A 23,912-nucleotide genomic window follows, 5' to 3' on the forward strand; every position below is an offset into this window, starting at 1 on the left:
CAACTTCAAATAATGTTTTCAGTTCTGGATTAATGCATTAATGAAGCAATTTCCTGCTTCATGCAGTTGTCCACGATTTAGTAGTGTCAATGAGTTCTCAGTGGAATTAATTGCGTTTAGTTGATTGCTCTAAGTAATTTTTAACTTATTGTACAAAAGCTTTGGGATTAAGAAAAAGTTGTCTCACATTAGTGAGATTTGTTTCTGTGAGATTATTTCATTGTATTCCGACATGCTTTGTAAACTTTACAAAGTTTTAATTGTAGCAAACTATGAGTCAGTAAGCAAAATGCAGATTTCTGCAGAATCTGCAGTATTGCTACACTTTTATTCCACCATAGCACTATGGATTCTCCCATGAATGAATCGCTGCATCCTTAAAATAATCTTGGGAGCCACGTGATAGACCAAGAACTCAACAGCCTCTATTTAGATAATAAAATATTTTACATATATTTGCATTAGTCAATTTAGATAAACATATCAGATGCAGGAGAAACAATGCAAACAACCATAGCTAGAAACATTGTTAAGACTAGATGACACGAGGTCACATGCATCTGGATCTTAAAATCCTTACCCAGTGTTTTTGTAATAGATACCAACACGAATGAGTAAATACTCTTATGAAGAGTATTTATTTATTTATTTGTTTATTTATTTAGAAATCCTGGAGTTTAATGTTGAATTTAACGACTGAATTGGAATGTAAGAAAATAATAATAATCATTTTCAAATTAAAATATAAGAATTTAAACTGTGTAAATAGTTTTTTTCATAGTGGCAAGAAAAAGCTATAAACTCAATGTGATAGTAAATGTTTTATAAATTTGTTTCATTGACATTATAAGTATTGGAGGAATACAGCTTTAGCACCTGTTCTATTCAGTGAGAACAACATTTAATATTCCCACACCCATGCAATATTAACCTCTTAATGAGTCTTATATATATATATATATATATATATATATATACACCAATCAGCCATAACATTATGACCACCTGCCTAGGTGCCCCTTTTTTCCGTCAAAACAGCCCTGACCCGTCGAGGCATGGACTCCACTAGACCTCTGAAGGTGTGCTGTGGTATCTGGCACCAAGACGCTAGCAGCAGATCCTTTAAGTCCTGTAAGTTGCGAGGTGGGGCCTCCATGGATCGGACTTGTTTGTCCGGCACATCCCACAGATGCTCCATTGGATTGAGATCTGGGGGATTTGGGGAAGTCAACACCTTGAACTCGTGATTCATCAGACCAGGCCACCTTCTTCCATTGCTCCGTGGTCCAGTTCTGATGCTCACGTGCCCATTGTAGGCGCTTTCGGCAGTGGACAGGGGTCAGCATGGGTATCCTGACTGGTCTGTGGCTACGCAGCCCCATACTCAACAAACTGCGATGCACTGTGTGTTTCTATCAGAACCAGCATGAACTTTTTCAGCAATTTGAGCTAAAGTAGCTCATCTGTTGGACCGGACCACATGGGTCAGCCTTCACTCCCCACGTGCATCAGTGAGCCTTGGCCGCCCATGACCCTGTTGCTGGTTCACCGCTTTTCCTTCCTTGGACCACTTTTGATAGGTACTGACCACTGCAGACCGGGAACACCCCACAAGAGCTGCAGTTTTGGAGATGCTCTGACCCAGTCGTCTAGCCATCACAATATGTCCCTTGTCACAGTCGCTCAGATCCTTACGCTTGCCCATTTTTCCTGCTTCTAACACATCAACTTTGAGGACAAAATGTTCACTTGCTGCCTAATACATCCCACCCACTGACAGGTGCCATGATAACGAGATTATCAGTGTTATTCACTTCACCTGTCAGTGGTCATAATGTTATGGCACAAAAGGTAACCAAAACTATAATCTTTCCATAACTAGTGTGTGTTTGCAGGAGGACACAGCTGCTGTTTAAAGGTGAAGACAGCAGCACAATGTTAGAGAAAATAAACTAATACATACTGTGTACTTAGTCTACAGCTGGTTAAAAAATAAAAAAGTAATAATAAAAGAAGAGAGAAAATATAGATATGTTTTCCAACATGTGCAAAAGATTGTAGTCTGAGTCTGCCAGGCTTAAGTTTGTGGGTTTAAAATGGGTGGTCTGATGACTTAAATTGAAATATAAAATTGAATGCTAAACTCAGCAGCCCTGATTTTAAACATGCCAGTATGATTCACCAAATGCTGTTTTTTCTTTTTTCTTTTGTGTGGCTAGTGACAGAAGCATACAGTCATAAGGCTAATGTGTACTAGTAAGTGCTGATTTGAATGATATGATATTGTGCTATACGGTTGCTTGGCAACATAAATAAATAAACACTGATAGACTAACAATAGCGCGCTTTTTTCCTTTTTTTTAATTTTCAGGGTGGAGGTCTACATGTTGAAGCTTTTTAAAACCGTCCCATACTCAGACAGTGAAGCCTAAGGTTTTAAGCCCTTAAATTCCAGGTAAAGACAAAATAATGATAACGTGTCAAAATAGAGGTAATTTCTTCACTTTAAGGGAAGGTATTTACATTAAAAAAAGGAAAGATTTATTTTTTTCCCCATGAGTTGTCCTAGTCTGAACTGGTTAAGGATGAGATATACAGAACAGACTGTACTTTTTAAACCCATTTCAACTTATTTTAACCCACATGTCAAACATCTTTCCCATATGTGTGTATCTTCTTGTATCCATTGTCCACGTTTATTTTTATTGTAGTGATATTTATTTTCATTATATATACTAGTTTGTTTTTAAAGGACTGTTGAAACCTCAGAGCTCAGTTGATGTATTTGTATTTTTAATCTGAACTCGCAGTAGACTGACATGCTCACCTACTACCCTTTTAAATGCAGAGCAAGTGCAAGTTTAATAGAGTGTGTTGGTTTGCTTCTGAGAATTCAAAGATTCTTAAAAAAAGAAAGCCAAAAAAGGTCATGAGCATTTCTGGCAAACATGTAATGCACCTGCACAGTTAATAGTTCACATTGAATGCAGGGGATATCTCGTCTTCTGTTGGCTTCTTTATGGGAGTCTGGCCCATTTGGAGAGAAGGGAAGAGCAGCTGTTTGGCCTCTATAAATGGGAAAAAAAAACACTATGGTTCACACCTCCCTCTAACACCCCCCCATTCCCAACCCACACACACACACACACACACACTCTCATACACAACATAAACAAGTACTCACACTCGGCCTTTGTTAAACACTTTCTGTCAGACACACACAACCTGAAGTGACTTTGTTTACTTCTCTGCTGCAATTCAGTCATCAACACTTCTTGAAAGTTAAATGCTTTCTTTCCTTTTATGACGTTGGACTCTGTTTGCAGAACACATGTACTACAAAAGTACTGATACAAGTTTTTTTTCTTTGGGGTTCTAACCTACTGCTTGATATTTGTCGTAAAACGTAGCAGAAAACAGAAGTCTAAACCCCTTTTCTGGTCTTCTGTGAGGAAAAGGCAGTGCTTCCCCTCCTCTCAGCCCTGGCCTGGGTGTGGTTTGAAAGACAAAGTTCTGTGAATGATGTGTAAGCCTTTGATTCCGTGCCTGACTTAGGAGAGAGGAGGGACAGACCAGTGTGAAAGATCTAGACTGCACTCTGAAGCAAAGACTGTATGAATCTGTTTGCCCTTTTCTTTTACTTTTCTTTTTTTTTCTTCTTCTTGCAATAGCCTTTGCAGGATATTGTGGGTTCTGCTACAATGTGGCATACAAAATGGTCTCGAATCAGTCCTCAGTGAGAAGCAACTTTTTGTGTGAGTAAGAATATATTTGCTTTTATTTACTTGGATTTTGTTTTATTTTAAAATTGAAGCTTTATATATATTTAAAAAAGTAATGCAAATAGCAAGATGTATGTATGTAAACTCTTAAAATGTCAATCCATAGTAGTGATAGCATAACGTGACTGCACCTAAGATAAAACGGCGGGTGCCAGCTGCTTTCAGTTTATCCTGTAGTATATATTCTTCCTGCACGCTGTCTGCTGCGTAATGTTTTCTCCATTGAACACTCGAATGATAGGGATAGCATTTTAAAAGTATAAACTTTAACCATAAACAATGCTTTTGCTTATTAGCTATTAAAATAAAAGGCTCATTTGCATTTGGACAACCAAAGAAAGCAGTTCTCCCTGTTTTGTGTCTTCAGAGTCATAATTAATTTATTGTAGCTCATTACACTGAGAGAACCAAGTTAAGAACGTCAGCCTGATTTAAGGATGGCAGAAATAGGGAGGCTGCCTGGTAACTCAATTAAAGATGTTGTGATCTACCACTGTGATCATTTTTATTTTACTGGTGGGGTTACATGGCCTCCATAATTAAGGTTTTGCTGTCTGGCGTCTCTCAGAATGAACTGACTGTAAAGTTAAATGTTTTTCCTGGGTTAGTTCAGGTCAGTTTATACAGATGTTTTTTCTTTTCATGATCTTAAATTATATTAAATACTTCAGAGCTTGAGATAAAAAAAAAAAAAATCCTCAGGAAAAGGCTGTTGAAAAGGCGTCTCTGTTCAGCTTAAAACTGGACTTTCCATATATTAAAGTCAATAAAAAAGTTATAGTTAATTTAACATCAAGGTGCCAGACTTTTAGAGAAAATCTATATAACAGCCCTGTTTTTTGAATTATGGTTAGGTTTCAGACAATTTTCTAGTCAGAATGTCTGAAGTCCTGGTTTTGGCATATTCATTTAATTGATAGACTGTGCTAGTGAAGTTTGCCAGTTTCTTGTGTGTAATTTGTTTTTACTAAAGATCTCCAACCTTGAGTGATTATTCAATGTTTAAGCTTACTACCACTGTCTACAATTCAGTCCTCACACTGCAACACTATTTGACATAAACACACATAGAGACTGAAATGTTATACAAGCTTCTGCAAAAGGAAATGCATTTACTGGTATTATATATAATATTTTGAATTGCTTCAGTTGCCCTATCATTTTACATGACACTCTTTAATGCAATAATCCAATAACGTAATAATCGCACATTCCAAGAATCCTTATCAGACATTTTAATTTCCCCCATGACTGCCTCTGTTTCCCAATGTTAAATAAGAGGACTGTTTTGGTCCTTTCTGCATTCTATAACTATAAGTCACATACAGTGTCTCATTTTTGTTTTCTTGACAGCAAAGGTGCCTTTTAAAATAAATATGGTTTTGTGGTGTGGGTAAGAGAACATTGATTGAATATAATGATAAAAATATGGGCTTAAAACCTTTCATTATTGTACCAGAAACTGTAAACGTATTCCGAAACTCTGAAAGAAAACCACATCAGGGCCAATTTCAAACATTGCGTGTGTGTAGTCTAAGAAGCATCATATGCATTAATGCTGACATATGTCTGCAAAAAATATGTTTTTCCCCCCTTAGTAACACAGATATTAGGCCATAGACATTATTTTTATAAAACAGTATGCTGAACAACTGTATTACATAATTTCTTTTCACATAAAAATCGGGGGCATTTGCATAGTGCCAGACATGTTCCACACTGGCATGGGGAAAGTAACAAGTCTTTTCCACCTGACATCATTTTAATGACTGCAATAATACTATGGCTTTCTGTGCAGGATTCTCCAGTTGGCTTTAACTGGAAAATTCGGGGGGACTTAACAGAGTTGTTCTGGGCCTATTAGGTTTGATTAACATGCACCATGCATTTTAAGATCACCTACAAAGCTGGTAAAGGACTCTGCTAAAGGGCAGAACCCGTAGGTGTTTATATGTATACACAAAATGGACTCGAAGCAAATATGAGCTCAATGTGAGTCAAGTTAAAAACATCATACATTAAATGTTTTTTTTTTGGTTTTTACCTCACCATTCTATACAAATCTGGAAAATCAACATTCATTTCAAGACTCTTTATAAATCACAAAATGTGTGAAAACCAAGTTTTCCTTTCATGAAAACCAAGCTTTACTAAATTGTGCCATTTGTTTTCAGGAAGATAGAGTGAAATTGCAAATATTGGTCTTATTGTAAAGATCAAGAACAGGCAAATTTGGTTTTCAGTACTTGCGTTCCTAATTAACTTTGTGTTTTCAGACACAGCACACTCCTGAAGTATCAAGCCCCAGTTGTAAAAACCAGTCTAAGAGCAAACAAGTGGCTTTTCCTTGGGCCTGTTCTTTACGTCAGGTTACATTAGTTATGAGCTGTTTTAATTAATTTAGGAAGCCAAGTTTTTTATTGACGTTCAATGGTGACTGGGTGGGCCTTTTTTTACCTTTAAAGTACAGTACAATAAAAAATACAGTAAAAGGATTCTGATTGAAAACAGCTGTTTTTAAACATTACATAAATTCTGAAAGTCAAAAACACTGCATAAGAAAATAGACATTTTCTTATTTTCTAATTGTATTTGTTTATTTATGCATTTTTTAATGCAAAAATATAATATGGCTAAAATTTGCTATCTCACTTCCATATTGGCCTGTTTAAATAAACATGTATTTATAGTAGTAGTAGTAGTAGTAGTAGTAGTAGTAGTAGTAATAGTAGTAGTAATAATACAAATAATAATAATTATATATATATATATATATATATATATATATATATATATATATTCACATTAACATATAGGTTTTTTGACCACTATTTTACTTAATTTACAGTAAAATCATTGAACATCACAGAGATAAATACGCATTGGATATTTTTACATTTGATTAATTCAGAAAATATATGATTTAATTTTGCTAATTGATCAACATTGATCAAAATGCTATATAAAACTGCATATTGCTGTTTAGCAATTTTTTCTTTAACATTTCCTATGCGTATATATTGCAATGTTTAATATTTAATCTTAAAAAAAAATCAAAAGTATTCTAACTGCAATGCATTGTGGATGAGTGGCAGAAATGATCTGGTTTGTTAATAGTGAAGGCTATGCAACTAAGGAGCAACCATATTTTATCTGCAAATAATTTTCAGAAACACTTCATGTTTTTGAAAGTGAGATGCCTCTTATAACTCTGACAAAAATTGTTCGTTAGAATTTCCATCATTTCAGATTTATGGAACATACAGGCTTTCTGTGTCGCGATTCAGACCATCAGGAGTTTACGTGTGAGATTATATTACAGTCAGAAAGAAATCATTTTGAGAGGACGGCCTATGCGATGTAATAGTATGCAATGCAAAACAAAATTAAATATGAGAGTTTGGTGTAGACACGTTTGAGGTATTTATTCATGAGACAACAGCAGCTAAATACAGTGAAAGCTTTGGCTATGCCTTATTGTCTTTAACACTAGGTTCTAGAACATTTTATTAAATTATGTTCTCAGTAATTATTAGATCAGGATCATTTGAAAATGTATATATTTATTTTCATGAGTTTTCTACTCAACAAATGTAGGCTAGTTTCATGATTGTGGCAAATGTAAATTCACTGAAACCCTTCTTAAACCCTTAAAGCATAATTTAATTTGGTAACAAATGCATTATAGAAAATAGCATGCCCAATAAAAGGATAAATACAAGATAATCTTGTAATAAGGGTAATTCACTGAAGGAAATTGGAATGTACATATGTGATGTCAGCATACCACTTTGAAAATCTAATGGGGTTTGGTACAGTGATGAATTTTGGTTGAAAAGCTTTTTTTAAGTTTGATGTTTTATGTTATACTTTAAATTGTATTTTAAAATATTTTATTATGTTACTACTGAACATGTGGAAAATAGACCTTACAATGTCAATTCCTTTTTTTCATATATTGCGTATTTAATCACTGTTCAAAAGGATTTTCTGAAGACTGTGTACAATATTTTTTCCCTGAATGTCACATTTTTGTCTGTTTGTTGTCTCAATATAAACAGATGAAGGCAATGTTTAGTTTGTATGGCCACACTCAGCTCCTCTGTTTTGACATTGCTGTCAGAGAAACAGGAAAAACAATGAATGAATAATTAGTGAAGAAAATTAATTCACTTTTACAGAAATAAATCTTTGTTCATTTTATTGAGTCATTGAAATAATCTTTCTTGCTTGTTTTTTCTGGTAGGCACATGTATGCATGCAATGGATAGAGCCAATTAAAAACTGCAAACCATTGAGAGCAATGTGGTTCATGCAAGATGGATATATTTTAACTTAAATTTTAGATGTAATTTAATTATTTATTTATCTTAAACCAAACACATGTAAGGAGAAACCCTTGGAATGCTTTGACACAACAAGTGCTCATTAAGGTATAGGTAATATATCATTAGATATAATGGTTTGCCATTAAATATCTAAAGAAAGAAAAACAAAGCCATTTTAAATTACAATAAACTATACATCAACTCAATTAACTCTATGTTAAAAGGTAATATTGTGTTTCTTTAGTTTTGTTTTGCTCATTTGGTTCCAATTTGATATTTTACCTTGAAGCAACTTAAACTGAAGTATGGGAAACTGTAAAGTTTAATGGCAATAAATGTTAAAGAGAATTACAGTATTTATATTTTTGTCTGCATTACAGAGCAAATGAACATGTTTTATTATTATTATTATTATTATTATTATTATTATTATTATTATTATTATTGTGTGTGTGTGTTTAATAGTAGTGTTGTAGGATTTTCCGATACTGATCGAGTACTAATCAAGATCTGTGAAACCAGCTGAATCTGGGCAACACTGACATTTGAATACTCTATATATTTCCTGCTTGCTGCAAGTGTGAGATAAAAACAGTACAATAAAATATACTAAAAATATACTGTCTGAGGGATCTAACATTCCCCTCTTAATTGGTTAAGAAAGATTATTTAAATTTGCCTTATTTGACTAAAATGTAATAGAAATCAAGTCTAGATAAATCTTTTTCCCAAAAGATTTCTGTGAGCAGCTTCCTCTCTAAATGCACAGATTAACTATAAGTAGTGTTTACAAATGGAAAATAGCTGCTTTCACTATGTGTGTGAGATATTAATCATAGTGGAAAATAATAGAAGCCTACTGATCTTTAATAACACTGATAATATCACACTTAAACACTCAATCTCAACAGTCAATGAGGTTAAGCAGTCTTAAGCCTCGATCCATTCAAATGTTTGACCTACAAACCTATACACTTTTGCTACCATTCCCTTACAATCTGTATTTTTCTCTGTCAGGAAGACATGAAGTTGGATAAAGAACATTCCATTATCTTACTTTTAGAAATTCTACTTCTAATATTTCTTATTTTTCTGCTGCTGTTGAATCCATGTTGAAAAACGATAATATGATATATACTTTGCGAAGCAGTGTTTAAGATATTACAGTATGTAGTGTGAAGGTTGTTTAAATTGACAGTTATTTCCTTTGAAAATATGCAAATAATAATAATAATAATTAATCTGTTGAGCAGCTGTCAGAAATGTCAGTGTATTAATATAAGCAGCTGGTCCTGTATTGACAGGTGCTTCTTAACATGAGGTAAATATATATTTTTTAAATATATATTAATGTCGACATTTCATTAAAACATACGATTCCCATGGGTCCTGACAAGATTTGTATATAATTGATCTTTTAAAACACAGCTGAATTTGGTCTTTGTAAATTGCTGAAAATGTGTTGTTTGGTTGGAACAGCACATGGCATACGTCTCCCTGGACCAGAAATTATGTTTTCAAAATATTATTTCAAAAAGGAAAGATATTTCAAAACAATAGAAACAAAGTGAGGCCAATAGGTCATCTCCTGTCTGATCCGACCAATTGAGATTTGTGCACATACACATTTCAACTGAACTGTAAGTGTCACCTACTATAATAAAATATGAATCTGCAACAATTATTTAAATATGTTACAAATAACTGAGTAATATCAGGCCTTCTGTTAAGTATATTTCTGTTTTGATTAATCAGGCTGAAGATCAAGGGCTAACAAGTCAAAAACAAAGATATCTAGGTAGTAAGGCCCTGTGGTGTCAATAAAGTCATTCCAAATAAAGTGATTTGAAGATTAATCAAGTAATCAAAACAGCAGCTACTAGTTCCAAATAGAATATCTCCACATAAAACAGTGCTGACTTTTCTGTAATAAATAACAACTATATGAACAACAAACGACAAAGGGAGTTATGCTATATTGTAATAAATAGGAAATCTTAAAAGCCAAGGTGCAGAGAATGTTTAGGTTGTATTTTATCAGTACAGTAGTTGCTAATGGCATGATTGACTACCTTAATTCATATCTGACTGCAAGACTGATTAGCCCATCATGCACCCTTGAATGTTACAATGCCTTTACTAACAACTTCATCAATACATTCATGATTGCTTTAGTTGCCTCATACTTTTCAGATAGATGTTTGTTTGAAATATGCATTGACAGTTGTAAGAAAGTTATTAGTATTTCAAGCTTTAACTTCAAGCTATATCTTAATTTACATCAAATTACAGTCGTCAACATGTTATTTGGTTTAAGAGAATATTTTATCCAAATACAGGATGACGGACATGTTTATTTTTACTGTATATTCTGCAGAACAGTGTTACATAAGTCAGTTTTGTTGTAGTGCTCTACATTGACTATAAACTGGATCTTGGAGCCCTAATTAGGCCTCCTGAACATGAGAATATCCAAAAATATATTCCAAATACTATAAGGAAAGAAAACACATTTGATTTTTAGAAACATATCACAGAACCCCAAACTGAAATGCATTAAGATTTTATTATGTATTCTTTAACAGTTTATAAAAATAAGAATTTCAATGTCATGTTATGTATTGTTTTTGCAGACTTCAATGCTTTGTCAATCAGGTTTGGAAAAAGCCAGTCTTTTTATTGCCAAACAAGGCTCTTTGTTGTTACCTTATTTACATACAGAACAAAGGAAGATTAAAATGCATTAGCAAAAATGTTTGCAGGCTTTGTTCATTCCTGATTTTCTAGTTTTAGCTGTATGGTATGATGATAAAATAGGTTTTTTGGTGATTGTATGTTATTGCTTGTGTGTGTGTGTGTGTGTGTGTGTGTGTTTGGTTGGCAGATGATTAGAATAGACTCCATTTCATGTGGCTCAATGATATGGCGCTCGTTATGTACATTCAATCATTGTTTGTGTTACTCCAGTCGGTTGACGCCACTCCCTTTGAATTGTAAGGTATCATTCCAGAAACATCCACAAATGTTTCTCATCTCTCTCATCCTCATATACACTGTTCAGTTAAATACATGCACGTTTTAAGAAGAAGGAATCATATCTAGTCACTTTTTAGTCAGTCTTTCCCTGAAATGAAGTCATGAATGTTCTGACTGCATCGATATTTCCAAGATATACGTTAATTAGCCAGTCAGTGTAAGCTTATTTTTTTCATCATTTATATGAGGGGGGATACATTTTTTGGTGTATGCTCAGTGTGCCGAGTCATACTGTTTAAACCCAGTTTATTATTGAGATATTTTCCAAACACCGTGTGAGCCATATTTGCAAGTGTATATATTAGTGCAATGTTGACCTCATTCTATTAAGAGACAATGATGTCAACAGCCTCTAAACATACTTTATCTTTTTGCAGCCATAAAAATCTTACAAAAAAAAACAAAACACTTTAATATAAATAATCCTTGGTTAAAGGCCATTTATATTTGATTGTTTGTGTTTTTGTTTTTCAAATAACTTAATTTCCTCTATGGCAGTGATTAGAGATAAGGGTCACAATGCCCCCATTCTTAGGATGAAATGCTCACGTTTAGGGCTTTCATCTGTGTTCGATGCATTTTAAAAAAGAAAAAACGCAGGGAAGATGAAAGGGCAATTTTATGCAGCAACCCCAGTGTGTGGGGTTTGTTCTCTAAGGCTTGTTTACAGGAAGTCCTCTAAATTCCAACAGATGGGTGCATTCAGAGAAAAGAATTTTATTGCATTTTCCAAGCCTAATAAAGTCACTGAATTCTGTCTACCTTCGTTTATGTGTGGGAAACTAAGGTAACTGCCACTTGTCTCAAAAGGGCCAATTAAGGTCCTGTTGATATGAGACAATCACTGAATCACTGTGCTATCACTTCAGCACTAAATACTTTATCCAAACATAGTAAAAGACATGTATGCTGAATATGCGTGTACTGCGCCTGCTAATTTGCTGAGAGTGGCTTCCTTCCGTCGTCTTACAAATATCGGATATATGCCTTCTTTCAAAATATTTGTATTTATTTGTTTTAATGTAATGGTCTGCTGTAATCTAATCTAAATTGGGACATGGGTTCGTAGTTAACCATTTACAGCCATGGCCATATTTGAGGATATTCTGACTTCTTTCAGTTTTTCTTGTGAAATATATCTTTAAGTTCATTCTGTTTTTGCCTTGTGGGTGGAAACAAATCCCTGCATCGCTTTTGTCAGCACTGCAATATCACACAGAGAGATCTTTCACAATTTTTCAAAAGATTTTGACCTCTTGCACCCCTGAATGTCTTATTCACACTTTAAAAGAGCAGCAGTGTGGCTTGTTTGTAGTAATGCCTGGGTTGTCTCCGTCTTTCACTTGGGCCTCTCTCTGCTAATGAACTTCATCAGCTGATCCTATACTTCTGATATTTGTCCGGTCTCACAGACAAACTCCTTTGAAGATGTTTTTTGCAAAGCATTACAAAATAAGTCTCCCAAATGTCCCATCCATAAAATCTCTATGAACTAACAATGATGCTGAACTCCATGAGGGCCCCAAACTAACATTACATCTTTTGTTTAGAATTTGTTTGCCATTTTGTATTTTCAAAAATATGATTATCTGGACACGTTTTCTTTTTTTCATTATTTCAAAGTTATTCATTTTCCCAGATCTTGGTTTGATTAAGACTCTCTGGACACATTTAAAATGCAGCCGAAGTAAAGTTTCTTAGTTCTGTTTTGTGCAGTTAATACACGTAAGCCTTATTTCTCTTCCTGATTGACCTCCTCGGGCTAAAGGGCTGTGAGACATTTGTTAACGAAGGAGTTTCCGTTGAAGAAATCTGGCACATGTATCCAACCTCAATTTAGTCCCTTTTTCATGTGCTCTCTCTGCAGGCAAATGTAAACCATGCTGGGAAAATCATGGAAAAATTATTCAGGCGTCTTGAAGATGCCTATAATTGTTGGGTGGACCCAAGAAGGTGTCACCATTAAACGGATGCTGGCCTGGATAAGGAATTCCTTCCCTGGGACGTATGTGTACATTCAGTTTAAAGGCATCCGTCTGCCCTGAAAGAAAGACTGTACATCAATAAGAGATTGAGGAAATCTTTATCTATAAGTTGTAAATATCGTATATTTCTATCTTAATTGTGTTAATCTTGTACTTTTTAGATGAAACAACAACACCCCAGTAAACAGTAAACAGTTTTTGGAAGCATTTGAAAAAGCCTGGAGTACACAGCTTTTATTAATATTTAACACTTAAATGCCCTTTATTTCAGAACCATAATTTGGTCAATTTTGGGCACATACTTTTAAAATTGTATTATATGTATATGTTTATGTTTTTGTAATGAGAGATGAATGAGGATTTAGTTTTAGTTTGCACATTGCCCAATCAATGCAGTCCCCAGTTGCCAATGAATGGCCTCCTTCCCTGAATGTGTCAGTGGGGAGTTCATGGATAGCCATGTTAACAGGAGGAATAAAAGCATAATTTGCCACCATTTGTGCACATCTTACACCCAAATAATAAATAAGTACAAATGTTAATGTAATTTCAGGTAATTTGTCTTAAATTAAATTAAATATTACTCTGCTGGACTCAGATAAGGTTGGTTTTGGCATTATGAGGACATTCTGGGATTGTTGTCAACTCAGGCAGAATTGTTGAAGCAGAAACACCAGAGGAGCCATAAAATAACTGCTTATGACTGGAGGGAGATCTCTATATGTGATTGGGACACATGCCACAAGCACAAGTGTGTGTTTAGTGTGTCCGTTTGTACCTGTTACTGAATTGCCGTTTGCTAATTCACTCAATCTTGCTGAGCTGGTATTATGCAACTCTGACTCACAAAGTCACTGAAGCACATAGTCAAACTTATCTTGCACATCAGCATGGGAAACCCTCCCACATCTGCCCAGAGTGCCGTGCTTCCTTTATCCATTGAAGCGTTTCCGCCTTGGTGGCAGACAAGGAACAGTACCCTGCCCAGTCTACCACATATGCCTTGTGTCCTTATTGGCCATTACACTGTAGAGAGGACCACCCTCTTTACAATGAGAAAATACACTGTATTCAAGCAAGGGTGGAAAGACCACCATTATACAAACCTAATGAAGAAAAATCAGTGATTGCTTTTTGTCATTCCAATGAATACAATGTGTTATCAACAGTATGGCACTTGTAACCTACTGAATTTGATTGTTAAATATTGCATGCCCAGAACAGGGACAAACTGCACTAGCTCAGAAACCTAGTCTTAGATAAGACAAGTCCTTCAGACTGATGAATTACTCATCATGTAACATAGAAAATTAATTGAGCATTAAAGTAAAACTAGATTTCAGTAAGGAAAAATAAGGACAAATTTAAGAATATATTCGAATTACTGGAAGTGATTATTAAAGTGTCAAATATTAATGAGAATTGCTCTTGTACCATAAATGACATTTAAATTGAGTTCAGTCAACACAAGTAAAAGATGAGGAAGGTGTCTGCATATTATACCTTTATTGTGCAATTCCACTAAGTGCAGGCTTAACTGGAGGGAAAAGAGCAGGGTTGAGAATATTCTTGTTTTAACTGCATTCAAACATACCAGTTGCTAACAGCTATGCTGGGTTTAGCCTAGCAAGATAATACTGTTGTGCGTCAGCAGCCTTGCCTCTATTATTTAAGCAGTTACCTTGTAGTTTTCTCATGAAGAAGAGATATTTGTTAACTTGGAGAACAAAAACTGGCTTTTACATAACCGAAAGAAGAAGAAAGAAAGCATATATTAGACAGGAGGCTCTAGTGCTCAGATTTCCCTAAGCAATAGGTTTGATAACCTCTGTATTACCATATTCATGTTTCTCACCTCCTTCACCCAAGTCTATTTCCTTGCAGTTATTCAGCACTGAGAGTCAACAAAGGCAGATCTGTAAACAGGTGTGAAATCTGTTGCAAAACCACAGGTGTAATAAATGGCCAGTGGCGGTAACCTTTGTTTTGAAGGGCATGCAATTATGTTGAAGATCACTAACAATGTTGACAGTACACATTTATCTTGTTTTTAAGACGTCCATAAAAGAACCTGTGTTCATCAGTTTACGACCAATATTTAAACTATTTTTTCTGTCTGTATTTAGCATACTGTTTTGAAATAATTTTAGGGCTATAATCTGAGCCCAAGGTATGTTTGGTATTCAGCCAGTGGCAACTTCATCATATATTTCTATATGGTGTTGCTCAATTTTTATAGCCACCAAGCAGCTGCATTGAAGCTGGTCATAAATACAAATTGACAGGAAAGAAGTAAGGTATGAGAAAAAATGAAAAATGCTCTTTGAAGAAGAGCAGAGGAGAACAAAGCAGCTGCACAAGGCCTATAGCCACAGTCAACCTCCATGAGTCTGAGCTCTTAGGGCTCTAGTGCGGACTCAAGTGCGTTTCTCTGTGTTTAGGAGCATTCTGACACATAAATCTCAAAATCCCCTAAATGTCTGACTGTGGGTGGTCTCCCCTTCCACGCACTCATTATGTTAAGGACAACATGATTGGGTTCAGGTTTGTATTCGTGACTCACGGGTAGTTCAAATCTCTTGATGATTTTGTCTAGGCCAAGGTCTGTATACTTGCTGCTGAATCTTTTGCCTTCTTCACTGTGTCCATCAACCCTATCCACCCCTTATACCAACTCTCCGGCAGCTTAACATACACAGTGTGAACGCCAAGTCTTGGTTTAGGAGTCAGAAAGTGCATAGTGTTGTGTGCCAGCAGGAACTCCCTGAATAACATGTAACCTCAACATTCTTCCCTGTCTTCATAGCAGCACACCCTGCAGGTAATAGACAAAATAGACAAAAAATATTAATCTTTCTGGTCTCATTAGCAGAAAAATGCTTTCTAAAAGGGTTTAGTGAGATTTCAGGCAAGTCCAGATTTGTTGTAATGATTTTTAATGATCGTATTTCTTTCCTTTAGGACTGGAAACGGAAAGCCATTCAATGTAGTTCAGTGCATGTTTTTATGTTTAATTGCTGGGGTTTTTTTTGCATTTCACACTGTGGCCACATGTAAACGTAACCTTCTTCAATTAGATTTTTTCTAGTGTTCAATATGTATATAAATATATATATTGAGAGAGAGAGAAATAGAGAGATAGAAGCTATAGATCTAAGCAATTCGAATTTTTGAATATTTTGAATATTTTAGAATATTGAGGCCTTCATCCAGCAGTGGATTGAGACTGATGGTGATGATGATATATATATATATATATAAATACAATTAAATTGAAAAGCTGCTTACTTTAGGCATGTATGACTTTGATCAGTTCAGCATTATTGCAATTGTTGAAAGGTGGTTGTCATTGGCAGATAAATAGATTGAGTCCCATTCTGTACACCACCACGGGCAATTTCCCTATACTTATTTAATAGTGCTTGAATTTTAACAATTTTTTAACTATATATGAATCATGCTGTTCATAATAAATTGTGAACTTATTTGCAATTTTTGTTTCTACTTAGCATGATATTCCTTATAGTTTTATGGGGAGTGAGGACAGTTTCATGCTTCTGTGTCACATATTATGTATATTTTGGTATCTGTGATCTCACTCCTATTAAAATAAATGTGTAAAAAGCCTTCTTCTAAAGAAAGTGGTTAAAATCTCTATTGTAAACCATAGGAGAAGATGGGTAGACAACAATAACTGTTTACTCTGGGGCCAAGCTGCTAATTTCCTGTAGAGAAAGAGCGTGTTTACTGTTTTGAAATAAATATTTATTAATGCCATGTTTGCTTCTCAGACTCGTGTTTGGAAAGTGAGTACTGACCCAACACTGAATTTGTGAATTCCTTGGCTGCAGTGTACTGTGAGAAGTATGGCCATTTAGCCTCACTGGATTACAAAGAACTCTTGCTATCGTGATGATTCTTTATCTCTGTGCATTACTCACTGCAATTGATCCGTCTAATGTAAGCTTTGCAAAGCTAAGTCATATTGCTGAGATTTAGGAGGATATGTAGGTTTTACTCTGCCCTTTGTGCACTGAATTATATTGCCTCTGTTATGGCGATGCCCTTACATTTTTTATTGGAAATAATCTACAAAACCTGTACATTTTTGTTATATAAAACAAAACCTATTTTGTTCAGTTCTGTGGTGAACTAAATTAACATTTTCAATTTAAAACATGACTTGATACAATTGTGGCTCCATTAATTAACTGAAATGAAGGCCAGACGCACTGTTCCCAGACCTTGTTCCATGAGGCTCTGTGTTAAAGGAAATCACAGTTTTATGCATCTTCATGTGTTGTTATGGTGTAAGTGAGCAACTTTTAAAAAACGTAAAAGTTAAAACCTACCAAATAATGGCGGATGTCAAACTTAAGCATGTCAGCTCTCTCAGATCGTTCGGACGTGTTGTGTCTTAACTTCCTGGGTAGCGGAAAAATTACGTAACCGCCAGATTTTTCTTCCCCACAGCATCTATAATCAAGTCAAGCATGGTCTTACTCCTTGATAGGAATAAGAAAGTTACTATTTGCCTGGCACACACACACACAAACACATACACACAATGTAACATACATTACTGTTCATTAGCCAATTCAGATTTACATGTTTTTATTACATTTTTTGCTTATCACAAACAATCTCTCCTGAGGATTAATCTCAACTGTTGTTGGAAAGTAGAAAGGAATAACACCATCTTAACTGTTTTTCCCACAGCTGTAGGCATGATGTTTATAATGGAAACTGTAATGACTATTCCATATGCAAAACTAGTAACTAAATTGAATTTATTGGGATTGTTTTTCAGGACCAATTGAGAATCACCGTGCTTTGAAATTGTCACGAACAGTTCCCTCTGAGGTAAGTTGTAATTTAATTTGCATAGATGATGTATTGTTTTTATTTTGTACATATACATAAACAATTTCATACTCTCAGAAATCTTCTGCAATCACAGACATTTATTGTAATATGTTAAGCGGTAGAATAATTTGAATTATCCTGTGATTTTTACACTCTAAGTGCCATGCTGAAGTTCTGTCATATTAAAATGAGCAGTACCCAAAATAGTACAATTACCCAATTTTCCTTCAAATGACATGCATGGTTTAAATAAAACCCTTCTGCATTATTGTCTACACAAGATCCTGCACGGTAACTAGGTTTTGTCTGTTTTTGTCTGATGTCATCGTATCGGATCTATGCAAAGGCTGCTTATTTTAACATGGCAGTGTTCAAATGTGGCATGTGTTACACAGGCATCTGTAGATCGTTTTTCAGGAAATATAAACCATTTCTTATAAATTAATTATTATCAAAAGATTTGCAACAGAAAACTTTTAAGCAAAAAGAGATTCAGGGTATTTTCGGGGGTTGGGTTTTATTATGGGAATTATGAGATTTGACTTGTTTATATTTTGTTTAGCCCTTTCTAAGACTTCTTCATAGAGGACAATCAAGGTCTGTTCGCAGTTGAAATAATAATAACAAGCAGGCCTACTAGCCTACTATACTCCGAGGGTTTAAGCTCACTCTCTTCAACCTTGTGCCTGAGGCGGTTGAACAGGCTTAAATGTACAGTATCAATGTGGTGTCCTCAGTTTATATTCAGTCTTGTCCAGTTCAAGATTCACTTCTAGTTAAGATCCAAATTGGAAACTCAATGCTTTCTCACCTTTTTGCACATATATTCGGTAGGTAGCATCTTCTGCAAGCCCTGGCTCTCCTAAGCACATAACAGACTTTAGGAGCAGATGCATGTAATAGCAGCCACAACATCCATTAACTCAACCAGTTTCGCGGGCATCCGCTGTCCGACCTTTTGAAGTCCTTTTTTCCAATCCGTTTGTTTATAATAGAATGGTTAAGTGCATCATTCACGACAGCTTTACTGGTCTAGAAGAACAAATGATACTTCACGGGAGAACATCAATTTGCATACGGTACAGACTAAAGTCTTTCCTGTTTTTACTGAAATACCCTGATCGGGCCAGTCAGAGTTTAATGAGCACTGAGTCTGTTTCCCCAACACCTAATAAAGTTGATAGATGGGCTGTGAACAATGGCAAAGAAACATTCCCTGAAAGTGGACAATCCCTATCTTAAACTTCTAATTACTTGAAAGGAAGCAGAGGATGTTAGCTCTTTGCTTTCGAAGGTGTCATATTTAACCCTTATAGAAGGTTCCAGTTTATCAGTTATAAATCCCTTATACATGCCTGAAAAGTGATTATTAAGAGGCGTTTGTGTTGTTATCGTTGTGTGTGTGTTTTGTGCTGATGAGATTCTTTAATTGGACAGGCATGGTAATCTGATCTAATTAGTAATGATGAAAGAGATCGATTCAGCCATCTTCCACAGTTTGAGCTCCACTCTGCACCACAGTGTTCTTTCTCTAGGCATGCACTTGCTGAAGCTGGAGGGATTCCTGGCAGAGTGATTTGGTTTTACGTAATAAAATCACATTGCCAGGGATTTCCAACCAGCTGCAAGCCATCCACTTCAATGCCCCTTTACTCTGTGATGAGGTCTTCCTAATCTGATAATTTCTTCAAATCTTTTGCTCAGTTGGACTAGCAAGGTTTCGTGATTTTTATTTTCCATTTCAGAACTAATAGCATGTATTATTAATAATGTCAGCTAAAGTAATTTCTTAGCTTAGGTCACACATGTATAAATTTCTGAGATCTTGTAAATAATGCTTGCCAATGTAATGTAAATAAGGCAAATAATTGTTATTAAGCTAAAAACATCCAAATTATCAGAAGTTATTAAGTTTACTAACTTCACTTAGTTGTATCTTACTATACAGATACTATATGCTTTGAGAAGCTTTGCACTTATGCCCAATGACAATTGAAGTGTATTATTATTATTATTTTTTTTTTTTTTTTTTTGTAGTAGCAATAAATCTGTGAGTATGTAATGTTATACAACTTTATAATCTCACCACTTTCATAATACACCTTTTTGAAAACTTTCGAGTTGGTGGGTATCTACAGGAAATAACAAGAAGCTGTCAGTCAAACCTCAGTTTGGTTGAAAAGCAGTTTCAAAAAAGGCTTCTGGATGTCAGTTGCTATTAAATGATAGTGCATGTCTAAAATATATCAGCCTAGATATCTAGTCTGTATCTAGTATATCTAGTCTAGTCTATCTTGTCTAGAGTGAATTGCTATAATAAGACCAATACAGACCAAATAATGGTTAGTAATAGTTATATTTATAATAGTTACACGGGCAAGCTGAACTTATAACTCACATCACCTTTTCATATCTGTGTTCACATTTCTGTCACAGCTGCTGTTAGTTAAAAACTGCCTTATCATACGGAAATGTCTATTTGCCCTGAAGTACAGATTTATGCTAATGTATAGAAAGAATTATGGTTATTGCATATTTAAGATTTACTTTATGTATTCATTCATTCACTTAAAAAGCATTTCTGTTTTTACCCAACAGTCCCTTAATATGAGCAGATTTTAAATGGCTGCATTTATAGTGCATCACTATACACCATAGCACCATAAATATGAATCACCAGGTATGTCAATTCAGCATTATTATGATGAGATTTCAGGCATCAGCACAAAACCTTGTACACTTTTAACATTTGCTTGAAATTCTCCCATTTTTGCAAAATTAAGAATACCAAAAACGTATTTATATAGGAATATTTGTTTTAAATTCAAGTTATATGGAAAAATGCAATACATATTTATTTGAAGAGGCCTGTATTTTCTCATTTGAAACATTGATATGTCACTTAACAAAATATAATTTTTCTACACATCTTACAATTTTGAAAGCCATTTTAATAATAAATACATATGTTGCAAAGCTGAATCATGGGATGGAGTATTTCAGTCGCTCTAACTACGCTCCCCAAGGTCTGAAGCTGTCCTTTGAATGCTGTGGAACGAGGAATTGCACAAACTTTCTCAGCGTACACACATATGATATGAATATATATGTATAGCATGTGGGTGTGCTCCTGCCTTACATATTGATGTCAACAGTAATGAAAACAAACGTGTATCTGTTAGGTTTATTTGCATAATTGAAGAAACCTCAGAGTAAAGGAACAAAACAAAAAGACGCAGAAAAAAAATGAGGACATCTGGTTCGAGTGATCTGGCGCCTGGGTTTCGTGAGGTGCAGGACTTAGTTCACTCTGTGAACAGATCTTGGAAATCCCATGTTCACAGTGGCTAAGTTCCGCTCCTCTGAAGCTGATTTTCCTCAGCGATGAAGAGCGAACCGCAGAGAGATGCTGCACGGCCATGCTAGCTGACCTCGAGGGAGGATTGTAATGAAACTAATACAGGAAGGCACAATTGGAAATACGCTACAAGGAAATATAGTGCAGCTGAACCCTGTGCCCTTGTCGAAAAGGATGGCTGGTTTAGCTATCCTGACATCAAAACACCTCAATATCATGGGGTTCACATGCTGACACTGGTGCAAACTGCTGTCCTCTATTATTATTGCCTTACATCAGTTTTTCAAGAGCAGAATGATTTTGTTCAGTTCATTGACTGCTAACTCTACACAGTTATGATTGTTTTACATAGATTAAAATTAATGTTTTGATTAAAAAAATATATGGATGGAGAGAGAGCGAGATTGAAATTGGGATACATCATATTTTGTTTAATATGTTAAAATGATGATCTACCTGTTGTATAGCTTCTGAACATGTATTAATGATTTATTGTAATACACATTTGTATTTAATACTTACTTACTACTTTTTGTTAAATTGAGTAATACACAAACATACTTTTCTCTTCTCTGAATTGCAGATTGCATAAATGGAAACATGGAACCAAATTATTTCAAACTGTAGACTCCACTGCTGTTCCTCTGTAAATGAAGGTTTGTGATGGTGCTCCTTCTGTCACTCAAATTCATACGGATCACATATGTTGTTTATCATTCACATGTTAAAAGCTATTACAATACATGAAAGGCAAACCTAGAAACTGAGGACTTGAAAAACTATTAGCACTTCCTGCAGAAATGTAAATTCATGTAAATGTTTTAAATTGTACATTTTACAGTATTTATTTTCTTCCCCACACTATCTGTAAAATATGGAAATGTATTTGTACCACAGAGAAAAATGAAATTCCTAAAATGGCATTTTAAAATATGCATTGCTTTATTGCTATATTTATCTTAAATGCCTTATTTTGCTGTTTAGAATGTTAAATGAGAAATTATATTATTTTGTGGGATTAATAAAAAGAAAAGAATCCTTGTTTATATTTCTGCAATTTGACATGCTTAACTTCCAGACATTTTAGTAAGTTTGGCATTCAGAAAGTATGCCATGGTTATGGGCTAAACAAGATAACATATATTTTTATACCAACCAAAGCAAATCTAAAATCTATGGGTATCATATCTCTGTAGTATATCTACATCTAAAATAGTTTTATGACCGCATCAATTATAATTGGCCATCGCATAGTATTTGTTTTCTTGGAAATGCACATAAGCATATTAAAAAATAACCATGTATAAAAACTTTACAGTGAATAATCTGTGAGAATTAGTTTAATATTTGTAATTCTACTTTTAAGAATTGAAAATAACTGCATTACAAAATATGCATTAAATATTCAAATTAGGCTACATAATATTAGGATTTTATTCAAATACTGTACATAAATGTAAATTATGGTTTTATTATAAATACAATTATTATTACATATAACAATGACAAAAAATGTGTGCGTTAAAATGTTGCAGGTAAGTTAATATACATTATGTAAAGAGTATATACAGCTAATTACATTTTTATAATATTTTTAACTCACAGCAGAAGTGTAATTCTAATGCCCATGCTGTTTTATAAATGTCTCTTTCGCTTTTTATTTGCCATTTTCGATCAATTCCAAACATACTAGCGTACTTTACTACACTAGTGTGTGCAGGGAATACGTTTGCACATTGTATGCTTTTGCCTTGGGCAGTGACTTCTGATTTTACAATTACATCTGATACTTACAATGTGCTGCATATCCTTGTGAATGCAGACAGATTAAAGTGACACTGAACCTGATAAATGATTCTTTTTTAATCTACCTGGAGGCAAACAGTAAAATAATGCTCAATCATCAGGTGTTTAAAGGTGCGTGGGATCTATGTTGTCTTGTTTTAGATTTGGTTTCCTTTTTTTTTTGCTTTATTCCATGAGCACAGTTATATAAACTATTAGTATAATTTTTATTTATTCATAAGTACCTGTTTTCTTATGTTATTTAAATGTGCCCCCTTGTGTATGTATGTGTATTCATTTTGAGATATTCTATTTGTGTGGCAATCCTGTGAGTGAGGCATGAGTACTACTTAAGGCATCATTAACAAATCTGCCTACATGCAAGTGCATTTGTCATCTGGAGCAAGTTATAACTCCAGGCAGCAGGTGTCCATTCAATTAAATCCATCAAGGACTGTCCCTTGAGACTTTGGTGGTATCTCTGTGTGTGCACTGCATGTCTATGGTCAATAACGCCGCTGCAACATTCCCCACTATCAGTTGAGCAACTGTCGAAGCAGCACAATTGAAAGCCGGAGCTGTGGGGTTGTCACCTCCTGTCCCAAAAGACTCAATTTATTTAACTGAATCACCAGTGACTCGTCAGCCAGCATCCAAAACAAGTACGACTGCCATAGCTTTCCCAGGACCAGCACAGAGGAACTCAGCGACTAGGGCTCAATCTCCTGTGCCTACTGAGCTGATAACAGTTGATTTATTGAGCACTGGCTCA

At 34.9% G+C, this 23,912-nt stretch overlaps 1 long non-coding RNA gene across 2 annotated transcripts; it reads left to right on the plus strand.

The window, feature by feature from the left end:
- The first annotated feature begins 3,542 nt into the window (after positions 1-3,542).
- On the plus strand, positions 3,543-22,403 carry LOC136714479 (uncharacterized). Of its 2 annotated transcripts, XR_010805029.1 has the most exons (4): positions 3,543-3,755; positions 13,014-13,151; positions 17,942-17,994; positions 21,939-22,403. It is a non-coding gene; the product is annotated as an uncharacterized LOC136714479 (long non-coding RNA). The 2 variants fall into 2 exon arrangements; XR_010805028.1 differs by lacking the exon at positions 13,014-13,151.
- Positions 22,404-23,912: the final 1,509 nt, after the last annotated feature.

Source organism: Amia ocellicauda, chromosome 19 (assembly GCF_036373705.1).
Source record: "Amia ocellicauda isolate fAmiCal2 chromosome 19, fAmiCal2.hap1, whole genome shotgun sequence".
NCBI lineage: Eukaryota > Metazoa > Chordata > Actinopteri > Amiiformes > Amiidae > Amia > Amia ocellicauda.